Below are 11,680 nucleotides of genomic sequence, written 5' to 3'. Positions count from 1 at the left end.
CTTATAGTTATTATGTGTGTGATTGGACCCTTGGACATGTTAAGGGCATTTATTGTGTGTGCATGATTGTATTATAAAATACAGCAGGAGTTGTATTTAGTTTTATTAGGATTTTATTTTTTGATCTAGATTCATGTACATTCCTTCGAGGAATATAAGATCAAAAAATGTAATATTCTATTTTTGTCGCGGATCGAATCTTGCAAGGCGTGGAACCTTTTGAGGACCAGAGGCGCAGCGGAACATGGAGCAAGATGGATGCGGCAACTAGACTCGGTGGCGGTGGCCAAAAATGGCAGCAGCTAGGGATGACAACACACGGAGGACAACAATAGATAAAAGCCATAATAGTTAAAAATTAGTTTTTCTATTTATTGCTTTTATACTGTGTTGTGTGTGCATGTTAGTATACATGTTTAGTAGGCTAGCATAGTCAAAATTTCTCATTTTAAATAACTAAGTGGGAGAGGGATTTTAAATAAATCTCATGGTCTCCATTACTGGTTTGTAAGTAATGCAAACAAACTTGCGTGTTGGCTCTGAGTGCCTTCCTCCATATCGGATGAGTTTGTTTATGGATCACTAGAACAAACTTCCATTGTGGATGACTATAGGAAGTTAATTAAGAATGTGTGATCTTCCCCATCGGAAGGGGCACAATTTTATTAATGGAGTTAGTGTCAAGTAATGGTATACACTTAGGCACGTCTAATAGTATCCTCCCCATCGGAGTCACTGCTATTATTCGTGTGAACAAAGGAAACCAACTATTAATTTTATTTGTCAAAAAGTTAGGTTGACAAGATAATAAAATTAATGGGTTAAACCCTCCTTTTACAAATGTTGAATTTGTATACGTCCACACTATCGTGGCATACAAAATTCACGGTGTTTTGAGGTGTTGGTTAATTTAAAATAGTATTGTTTGAGGAATCAATATTATTCTAAATTTAGAGTTCTGACCAAAAAGTTATTTGTGATTCTTAGGATGACTTTCAACCCACTGGCCATCATACTAAAAGAAAACAGACTTACTAGTCCTAACTACATAGATTGGAAAAGGAACCTGGATATTGTTCTTACTGCTGAAAGCTATAAGTTTGTACTGACTGAGCCTTGCCCTGATACACACAATGGTGAATCTACCCAAGAGGAGATTGAGTATCATAGGAAATGGGTAAAAGCAGATGAGATGGCGCGGTCTTACATTTTAGCTTCAATGTCAAATGTATTGCAACATAAACATCAAGATTTACTAATAGCCTATGATATTATGAACAATCTCAAGGAACTCTTTGGTCACCAGGATCGGGCCTCTAGGCAAGAAGCCATGAGAAAGATAATGACAACCACCATGCAAGAGGGTACTCCCGTGAGGGATCATATCCTAAAGAAGATGACTTATCTAAATGAAATACAAATCCTTGGAGGAGAAATTGATGGGGAAACCCAGATCGATATGATCCTCCCAACGCTACCTAGAAGTTTTGAGCAATTCCGCCTGAATTACAATATGAATAAAAGGGTATATTCATTGGTGGAACTACTGACAGAACTTCAGGCAGCAGAAGGTTTGTTTCGTCATAATTCTCAGATTTACTATGTTGAAAATGGTTCTACTTCTAAACCGAAAGGAAAGAAGAAGAAGAAACAAGTTAGCTTAGCAAAGAAGGTGAATAAATCTCAGAGTACAGGAGCTAAAGCTGGAGTGAAGAAGTCGAAGGGCAAGTGCTTCATCTGCAAGAAGTCAGGACATTGGAAGGCGGACTGTCCTCGTAGGAATCAAAATAAAAAAGGTATATCTCATGCTCTGGTTGTTGAAACATGTTTAGCGGTGTTATCTACCAGCACCTAGTGTGTAGATACGGGAGCCACTGATCATGTCTGCAATTCTTTGCAGGGGTTCCAGGAAACCCGACGACTATATAAAGGGGAGATAATGATGTGCGTAGATTATATACTCTTTTATGCATGTTTTTACGCACATTTACATACTTTGAGCATGCTTGATCTATGCATTTTTATACTTCCAGCTTTCCTTTTAGCATATTTACTCTTTTGGTTCGGAGATCTGCTTTTTGTGCATTTTCTGTACACAGGAGTCGATTTGGTGAAGAATCTACATCCTTGGGCAAGCATTGGAGGAAACAAAGGGAGAAAGCACCGGGCCGTGTACCTTACACGGCCCTACACTGGTATGGAGCTCGGGCCGTGTGGAGTTTGGCACCAACAGAAGTGGAGAATGACATGGCCGTGTGAACTTCACACGGCCGTGTCAAGATTTGAAGCCAACCAGAGCAGAAGCCCTACATGGCCGTGTGGATCTACACGGCCGTGTAGCGCTTCCAGAGACTAAGCAGGCTGTGGCCGTGTGCACCACACGACCGTGTAGCATTTCCAGAGACTAAGCAGGCTGTGGCCGTGTGCACCACACGGCCGTGCAGTTTTGGCAGAGAAGGAACTGGACATGGCCGTGTGAATCTCACACGGCCGTGTCACGGGGCCGTGTGGCGCCCGATTCCCTCCTCTATTTAAACCCTCCTTCATGAATTGAAAGGGGATCTCTCCCCCTTTGGGAGAAGGTAAGATTTGGTGGTTTCCTCCCATTCTTGGGAGGATTTCTGGGCGATTCGAGGGGAGTTCTTGACGATTCCGACTCCGGAGCGAGGATTGGATCTGAAGACGAGGCTTCTTCGTAGATAAGTTTTCTCTTTCCCCCTTTTCTTGGTTTCTTGGATTGGGGATTTAAGAAATACTTGTAATCTTTATTTCTTCGGGTATTCTTCCTCGATACATGGAGTAGATCTTGTATTCTAGGATTAAGGGAGTATTTGTATGATGGATTGATGTAATCTCTTATGGATTTGCCATTCTCTTGTTTCAATGACATTATCTTGCTTGTATCAATTAGATCTTGAACGATTAAAGATGATTCGTGCTTAATTCTCATTCTTGATTAATTGTTTGAATTTCTTATGGACTTTGTAAAGATAAACTCTCACTCGATCATCCGAGGGATCCACGTGACAGGTGCAAGCCCGTGTAAGGACGTTTGAGAGACAATCTTGAAGAGGAAATAGGAATATTCAAGAGAGTAGGATGGATTTTGTGATTAGTTTCTTGTATCTTGATAGATTGATAAGTCGTGGGCTTCTACGTTGATATCCGAGGAAGGCATAGTAATTGGTGCACTTCTGTGTAAGGACAACATAGGTTCATGTCTAATTAATCCTATTTAGATACATTTCTCAGTCCTTAGCCTGTTGTCTATTGCAAGAGAGAACCGGCAACTTTCTACATGTTTGGCAATTGAGGGATAAGAATTGGTGAACCATTTACATTCGAGAAATCCTACAAAGAAATCGAAACTCCTAGAATCTTCCTTTATCATAACCCAAAACACTAAACTCTTGTTTGTTGATCTTTAAGATTAGATTTGTTTACCTTACTTTGCTTTTGAAACGATTGGATAGTTGTTTGGCTAATTCGCATTGAGACATTTCTAGTGCTTATTCCAGTCCCTGTGGATACGATAATCTTTTATATTACTTGCGACATTTTCGTACACTTGCGGAGAGCGAACAAGTTTTTGGCGCCGTTGCCGAGGACTGCGCTATAACATTAGGAATTATCAATTGAGTTAGACTAAACATAACATTTGTTTTCCTTTCATATTGCATAGTTGTAACTAATCATTAGATTTCTGTTTTTACTTTCTTGTATAACTTTCACTTCTTGTTAGTTCTTTTTGTACAAATTCAATTCTGCATTTTTGATTCTTTTATTTTTCTTTTTTTTTGAATTGTCATTTGCTATCTTGTTCTTGTGTATGCGAAGATCTAACTCTGCAGGGGAATTCTTTCCTTTTGACCCTGAGATTGATAGAACCTTCCATAAAAGAAGAATTCTGCAAAGGCAAATTGAAGAACAGGAACATTTGAACATGGCAAATAGACCACTTAAGGATTATGCAGCACCTTATGCAAGAGGTTTTCGATCTAGTATTTCAAGACCTTCAGTGGAAGATAACAACTTTGAGATCAAACCCGCAATCATATCTATGGTGCAGCAGAACCAATTTGGTGGAGGACCTCATGAAGACCCCAATCAACACTTAGAGGTCTTTTATGAAATATGTGGGGCCATGAAAATGAATGGAGTTCCTTCAGATGCAGTTAGATTATTATTATTTGGGTTTTCTCTAAGAGATAGGGCAAAGCAATGGCTGAATTCTTTAGCCCCTAATAGCATCACCACTTGGGAGCAGTGTGAGCAACAGTTTCTTGATAAGTTCTATCCACCAAGCAAAACAGCTCATATGAGGAATTTAATTGCGAGCTTCAAGCAAACTGACTCAGAATCTCTTTTTGAAGCATGGGATAGATATAATAGTATTCTCAGACAATGCCCACATCATGGGTTGGAAAGATGGTTAGTGTTGCACACTTTTTACAATGGTATCAATTATCATACCAAAGTGTCCCTTGATTCAGCTGCTGGAGGGGCACTTATGAACAAAAGCTTAGATGAAGCCGAAGAAATCATTGAAAGTGTAGCACAGAATCATCATCAATGGGAAAATGAAAGAAGTGGTGGCTATTCCTCTGTAAACCCAACAATTAAAGCATCAGGGAAGTTTGATGTAGATGCAGTCACTCTTTTGTCTGCAAAATTGGACGCTCTTACAAAGAAATTTGAAAATATGGGGACTAGTGCTAATATGGTCAATGCTATTAGTACATCTTGTGAAGTATGTGGGAGTTCAGAGCATTCAAATGACTCATGTCCATTGGGAGCTATCACTGCACAAATCAATCAACTTGAACAATGTGATGCAATCATGAGTTACAATCAAAGGCAGAACAACCCATACTCAAATACTTATAACCCTGGATGGAAGAGTCATCCAAATTTTTCTTACAGAAATAATCAAGATCAAGGACCATCTATGGGGGCAAGACCAAATTTTCAACATCTATCTTCTCAAGGCTTACCAAAGTCAAATGTTGAAAAGATGCTTGAAGAAATTGTCTCAAGTCAGAATGAAATGAAGCAAGATATAGCAAAGCTCATTCAAAGAATGGATAATTCTGATAAGCATCAAAGGATCCAGGATAGTCAAATTGCCCAACTAGCTTCCTCATCATCCAGAGCACCAGGACAGCTTCCAGGAAAACCTGATGTGAATCCTATGGAGCATTGCAATAGGATTGAGCTTAGGAGCGGACGGACATTGGGAGACTCCCAAGTGACTGCTTCAAAAGGGATACAAAAAGAAGAAGAGCTCTCTCCTCCTATACCAAATCAGATTCAAGCTAATGAGGAGAGTACCATTGAGGTTGAAGAGACTCTTCCACTGAACCATCAGAGCAAAGCTGTCCCTTTTCCTCAGAGACTTACAATGCTCAAGAAGGATGAAGAATTTGGCAAGTTTCTAGAAAAGGTTAAGGAAATTTGTGTAGAGGTACCTCTTATTGATGCTATTCTACAAATGCCTAGATTTGCCAAATTCCGGAAGGATCTCATGTCAAATAAGAGAAGAAGAGGAGAGGTCGAGACCATTGCGCTTAGTGAGGAATGTAGTGCTATTTTTGAGAAGAACACTTCTCCAAAACTGAAGGACCCAGGGAGCTTTTATATTCCTTGCAACATAGGAAAAGGATTTTTTGAAAAAGCTTTTTGTGATTTGGGGGCGAGTGTTAGCCTCATTCCCTATTCAATTTGTAATAAATTAGGTCTCAAAAACATTAAACTTACTACTATGGCACTTCAACTTGCCGATCATTCCTGCAGGTACCCTTTGGGTATTATAGAGGATGTGCCAGTAGAGGTGGATGGGAATGTTATTCCCACAGACTTTGTCGTGTTGGACATGGAAGAGGACCCTAGGATTCCTATCATATTAGGAAGACCTTTCCTTGCTACAGCTGGAGCTATAATTGATGTCAAAAATCATAAGCTTTCTTTGGTAATTGGTAAGGAAAAGTTGGAATATGATTTATCTAATATCTCTAACCATGTCTCGTCTCTTTTAAATGTTGTAGCAGGACAAACATTTATAAACTTGAGGAATGGAATTTCCATCCTCATGGAAGGCCACCAAATGAATGAGACAATGTGGTGGAAGATGTTGGGAGAAGATCTCCCAACAAAAATGAAAAGTATATCTGTCCTCCAAGGGCGAGGAAAAGAAGCGAATGATAAAGTTTGGTCGAGCTAAAGACCTTAAACAAGCGCTTCTTGGGAGGCAACCCAAGGGTTCTTTTAGTTAGTTTTGATTTGTATTGTAATTTCTTTTAGTTTGATGCATTCTTTTGATTTTGTTTTCAGGTTAGGTGCAAAACAGAGTCAGGTCGTGTGCTATACACGGCCAGGCAAAGGTTGCAGAGAAGGGAAGTGCTTGGGCCGTGTCATCCAGACACGGCCGTGTGGGATCTCCCGAGGAGAAAAAGGTATAGGCCGTGTCCTAGACACGGCCGTGTAAAGAATCCCGAGAGGAAAGATGGAGAGGCCGTGTCCCAGACACGGCCGTGCGAGGAATCCAGAGAAGGAAGAGGGGGAGGCCGTGTAGATCTACACGGCCCGTGTAGGAGAACTATTAAAGTCTACCTCCTACCTCGCACGGCCAGATCTTGGTCGTGTTCCGCACACCCCCAGCTCTCCAAAACATATCTTTCTCTCCCAATCTCTTAAAAACTCCTCTCTAATCTCTCGAGATCTCTTAGATCCGATTCTCCTCCTCTCTAAGACTTGGACTTTTTGTTCTCTTAACCTAAGATCTTTTATTCTTTGAAGTTTTGTTCTTTGAGTTCCACAACTCTAGATAATTCTTCCCCTATCTAAACTCATCAAGATGTCCAATATTTTGAAGAGACTTCGCAAAGGAGGTGGTGGATCTAGTGGAGACAAAGAGAGGGAGCCATCAAGGGACAAAGGAAAGCAACCAGTGAAGGGCAAAGGCAAAAGGACTTCACGCAACGAAGGTAATGACAATGAATTCAATATTGTGTTTAGAAATGATGATCAAGTAACTAGATTTGCAATTCTTGTCAATAGAAAGATAGTGTGTACTAGATATATGGACCCAACTGTTATTGATATGCTTGGAATTAGGGAAGATGTAGATTTGATGATTGGGTTTTTAGATTGGGGTGATATTATGTACACCCATTTGCCTACATATCCTCGTCTTGTTTTGGAATTTTTGAGTTCATTGGATGTCCATTTTACTAATGAGGATGATTATTTTGGAAAAAATCTCTTTTAGACTAATGAATCAAGAATTTCTATGGGCATTTAGTGACTTCAATTCTTGTTTTGGATTAACCACCGGTAGCCCTCGTAGGTTTGATCCAAGGTTTAATTGGAATCATTTTTGGAATGCAATAACTGGGTTAGATCAACCTTATGAGCCTTCAAGAGCTAAGGCCTCCCATATGCAAAACCCCATTTTTAGGTATCTACATAGAGTTATGGGTAAAACTATTTTTGGTAGGGGAGAGAGTGATGGGGTGGTTAAAAAGATAGAGCTTTATGCTTTATGGGCTATGCTTTATAAGGTTGAATTTGATTCTGGTTTTCATTTTGTTCAAACCTTATTAAGATCTGCTAGGGCATCATCAGGATCAATTGTTTTTGGTGGTTTGATTACCCAAATAGCTTGTAATTTAAATCTTGATGTTGATGGGTTGGAAATAATTCATGGTAATGACATGATTGACATTGATGCATGTCTTGCTATGAAAATGATTGTTCGGGATGAGAATGGTTTTGCGTTTCCTAGGAGGAGTGGTTCTCCTCTACCCCTTCCTTTTCCTGAACGAACTACTATTCGTAACCCGGCTAATTGGGTAATTTCTGAGTTAGATTCTGAGGATAACCCTTCTATACCTGGAGACACTGAGTCACATCATGAGCCCTCGTCATATGGACACCCGCAGCCTTCTAGTTTTATGGAGCCCGCTAGGCATTCTTTTGCATATGTCACGGGATCTTCTAGGTTTGATTTTTTAGATTTTCGTACGTCTCTAGAATCACTTCATGAGAAGCAAGATTCCCAACGAAAAATGTTGGAGGGGCACTTCTCTTTATCTGATGATCAGTTTAGGGAGGTACAAAATCATTTTCAGTTTACGAGGAATTTCCAAGGTCAAGTGGCTGAGTTTGTGCAGGATTATGATACTGATCAGGCTAGGATGAGAGATTTTATGTAGAGCATGATGCTTACTAGCCAACAAGTAGATGCTTTATATGAGTATCATAGATCTTTGGGTGAGATTCCAGGTTTTCCTAGTTTTCCTATTGGCCAACCACGTCGTAGACCTCCTTTCCCTCGTCCACCTCCACCTCCTCCACCATATTAATTTCATCGAGATGATGAAAAGTTTAAGTCTGGGGGGGTGTTATGTACTGTTTAGTTTGGTTTTCAGTTTCTTTTTGTTTTTGTTAGTTTTTCATGTTGGTTCTTATTTTCATTGTTTGTTGCTTTATTTTGCTTGTTTTTGAAATAATCATGGCAAAAAAAATTTGAGAACATCAAATCTTCACTTATATGCTTTCTTGGATTCAAGTGAAATGTTAGCACGATTATTGTCTTGATTCATGATGTTCGAATGATGCTAGTAGTAAACTTTATGTACTTCTTTTCTCTATCTTGGGTAGCATGAAACAAGCTAAGAATCTTATGGTGATGAGTTTTAGTTTTGGTTCAACCTTAAGGATTTTATCTTCACTACACTTGTGCTTGATGCTTGAATAGTTGATGTCATTGAAATAGTCATGATTCATCTTGTTTGCTTAGTACTTGGTTTCCATGGTGATTTCTCAACTTTCATTTTGGTTACTGGATGAGGCTCAAATCATTAAAGCTCATTTGGAAAAATCAAAATATCCCAACATGTGTGCTAAAAATTACATTTGTGAATAAGTTTTGCACAATGCAAACACTTATAAAAAAAAATAAGGGATATAAAAAACAGTTGTCATGAGTGGAATCTAGCAAGTCACCCCTTTGAGACCGAGTTAGGTTACTGGGGAAATGACTGTTTAGCTTCTCTTGATATTGAGCACACCTTTGAGACCTTGGGTTAGTTGAGAAATATGAACCAAGTGAATGGTGAGTAAGTGCCTATCACTGGTTACTTGTCTTTCACTGGAAACACTAGGAATTCAAATTTGATGACGACTTGACTAGGACATGGATTGAAACTTGAAGAGTGTTGAGTTACTTTTACACTGTGCACAAGATTCTTATGTTTGAACCATACTTTACTTGTTTCTATGATCATGCTTTCTAATGAAACTTTTTGATAGAGTTAGGAAAGTGCACTAGGTTTTATGAATGTGTTGTAGAACATATGAATTTAGACTGCGGCATTTTGCTTGAGGACAAGCAAAGGTTTAAGTCTGGGGGTGTGATGTGCATAGATTATATACTCTTTTATGCATGTTTTTACGCACATTTACATACTTTGAGCATGCTTGATCTATGCATTTTTATACTTCCAGCTTTCCTTTTAGCATATTTACTCTTTCAGTTCGGAGATCTGCTTTTTGTGCATTTTCTGTACACAGGAGTCGATTTGGTGAAGAATCTACATCCTTGGGCAAGCATTGGAGGAAACAAAGGGAGAAAGCACCGGGCCGTATACCTTACACGACCCTGCACTGGTATGGAGCTCGGGCCGTGTGGAGTTTGGCACCAACAGAAGTGGAGAATGACATAGCCGTGTGAACTTCACACGGCCGTGTCAAGATTTGAAGCCAACCAGAGCAGAAGCCCTACATGGCCATGTGGATCTACACGGCTGTGTGAGGTTTCCAGAGACGAAGCAGGTTGTGGCCATGTGCACCACAAGGCCGTGTAGCGCTTCCAGAGACTAAGCAGGCTGTGGCCATGTGCACCACACGGCCGTATAGCATTTCCAGAGACTAAGCAGGCTGTGGCCGTGTGCACCACACGGCCGTGCAGTTTTGGTAGAGAAGGAACTGGACATGGCCGTGTGAATCTCACACGGCCGTGTCACGGGGCCGTGTGGCGCCCGATTCCCTCCTCTATTTAAACCCTCCTTCATGAATTGAAAGGGGATCTCTCCCCCTTTGGGAGAAGGCAAGATTTGGTGGTTTCCTCCCATTCTTGGGAGGATTTCTGGGCGATTCAAGGGGAGTTCTTGGCGATTCCGGCTCCGGAGCGAGGATTGGATCCGAAGACGAAGTTTCTTCGTAGATAAGTTTTCTCTTTCCCCCTTTTCTTGGTTTCTTGGATTGGGGATTTAAGGAATGCTTGTATTCTCTATTTCTTCGGGTTTTCTTCCTCGATTCATGGAGTAGATCTTGTATTCTAGGATGAAGGGAGTATTTGTATGATGGATTGATGTAATCTCTTATGGATTTGTCATTCTCTTGTTTCAATGACATTATCTTGCTTGTATCAATTAGATCTTGAACGATTAAAGATGATTCGTGCTTAATTCTCATTCTTGATTAATTGTTTGAATTTCTTATGGACTTTGTAAAGATAAACTCTCACTCGATCATCCGAGGGATCCACGTGACAGGTGCAAGCCCGTGTAAGGACGTTTGAGAGACAATCTTGAAGAGGAAATTGGAATATTCAAGAGAGTAGGATGGATTTTGTGATTAGTTTCTTGTATCTTGATAGATTGATAAGTCGTGGGCTTCTACGTTGATATCCGAGGAAGGCATAGTAATAGGTGCACTTCTGTGTAAGGACAACATAGGTTCATGTCTAATTAATCCTATTTAGATACATTTCTCAGTCCTTAGCCGGTTGTCTATTGCAAGAGAGAATCGGCAACTTTCTACATGTTTGGCAATTGAGGGATAAGAATTGGTGAACCATTTACATTCGAGAAATCCTACAAAGAAACCGAAACTCCTAGAATCTTCCTTTATCATAACCCAAAACACTAAACTCTTGTTTGTTGATCTTTAAGATTAGATTTGTTTACCTTACTTTGCTTTTGAAACGATTGGATAGTTGTTTGGCTAATTCGCATTGAGACATTTCTAGTACTTATTCCAGTCCCTGTGGATACGATAATCTTTTATATTACTTGCGATATTTCCGTACACTTGCGAAGAGCGAACAGATAACCATCTACATGGGCAATGCTACTAAGGTGGCAACTGTTGCAGTGGGAGACATCTACTTATCTTTTGATAGAAATAGAAAATTGGTTTTAAGAAATTATCTTTATGTACCCAGTTTTAGAAAGAATTTAATTTCAGTTTCTAAACTGTATTTGGATGGATATTCTGTTTCTTTTAATAACAATATAGTTATAAAGAGAAATAAAGTGATTATCTGTTCTGGTGCATTAGTTGGCAATTTATATACTTTAAATCTAATTTCTTCCACAAAGCAAAATATGGAAATTTATAACACATCTTCTAACACTAATAAGAGAAAACAACCTTCGGAAATAAACCAAACATATCTTTGGCATCTAAGGCTTGGTCATATTAACTTAAGTAGGATTCAAAGGCTTATAGCCGATGGACTCTTGGGTTCATTAGAGTTGGAAAATTTTCCAACTTGTGAATCTTGCTTAGAAGGTAAAATGACCAAGAGGCCTTTTAAGGCCAAGGGGTATAGAGCCAAAGAAGTGTTAGAATTGGTTCATTTTGATTTGTGTGGTCCTATGTCTATCCAGGCGAG

At 39.6% G+C, this 11,680-nt stretch overlaps 1 non-coding gene across 1 annotated transcript; it reads right to left on the bottom strand.

Annotated features, from left to right (window-relative positions):
- Nucleotides 1–4,316: 4,316 nt before the first annotated feature.
- On the bottom strand, nucleotides 4,317–4,422 carry LOC121968874. The gene has a single exon (XR_006108396.1). It is a non-coding gene; the product is annotated as a small nucleolar RNA R71 (small nucleolar RNA).
- Nucleotides 4,423–11,680: the final 7,258 nt, after the last annotated feature.

Source organism: Zingiber officinale, chromosome 3B, assembly GCF_018446385.1.
Source record: "Zingiber officinale cultivar Zhangliang chromosome 3B, Zo_v1.1, whole genome shotgun sequence".
Lineage (NCBI taxonomy): Eukaryota > Viridiplantae > Streptophyta > Magnoliopsida > Zingiberales > Zingiberaceae > Zingiber > Zingiber officinale.
The sequence above is the reverse complement of the archived record's forward strand: the minus strand, read 5'-3'. Positions and strand labels throughout refer to the sequence as shown.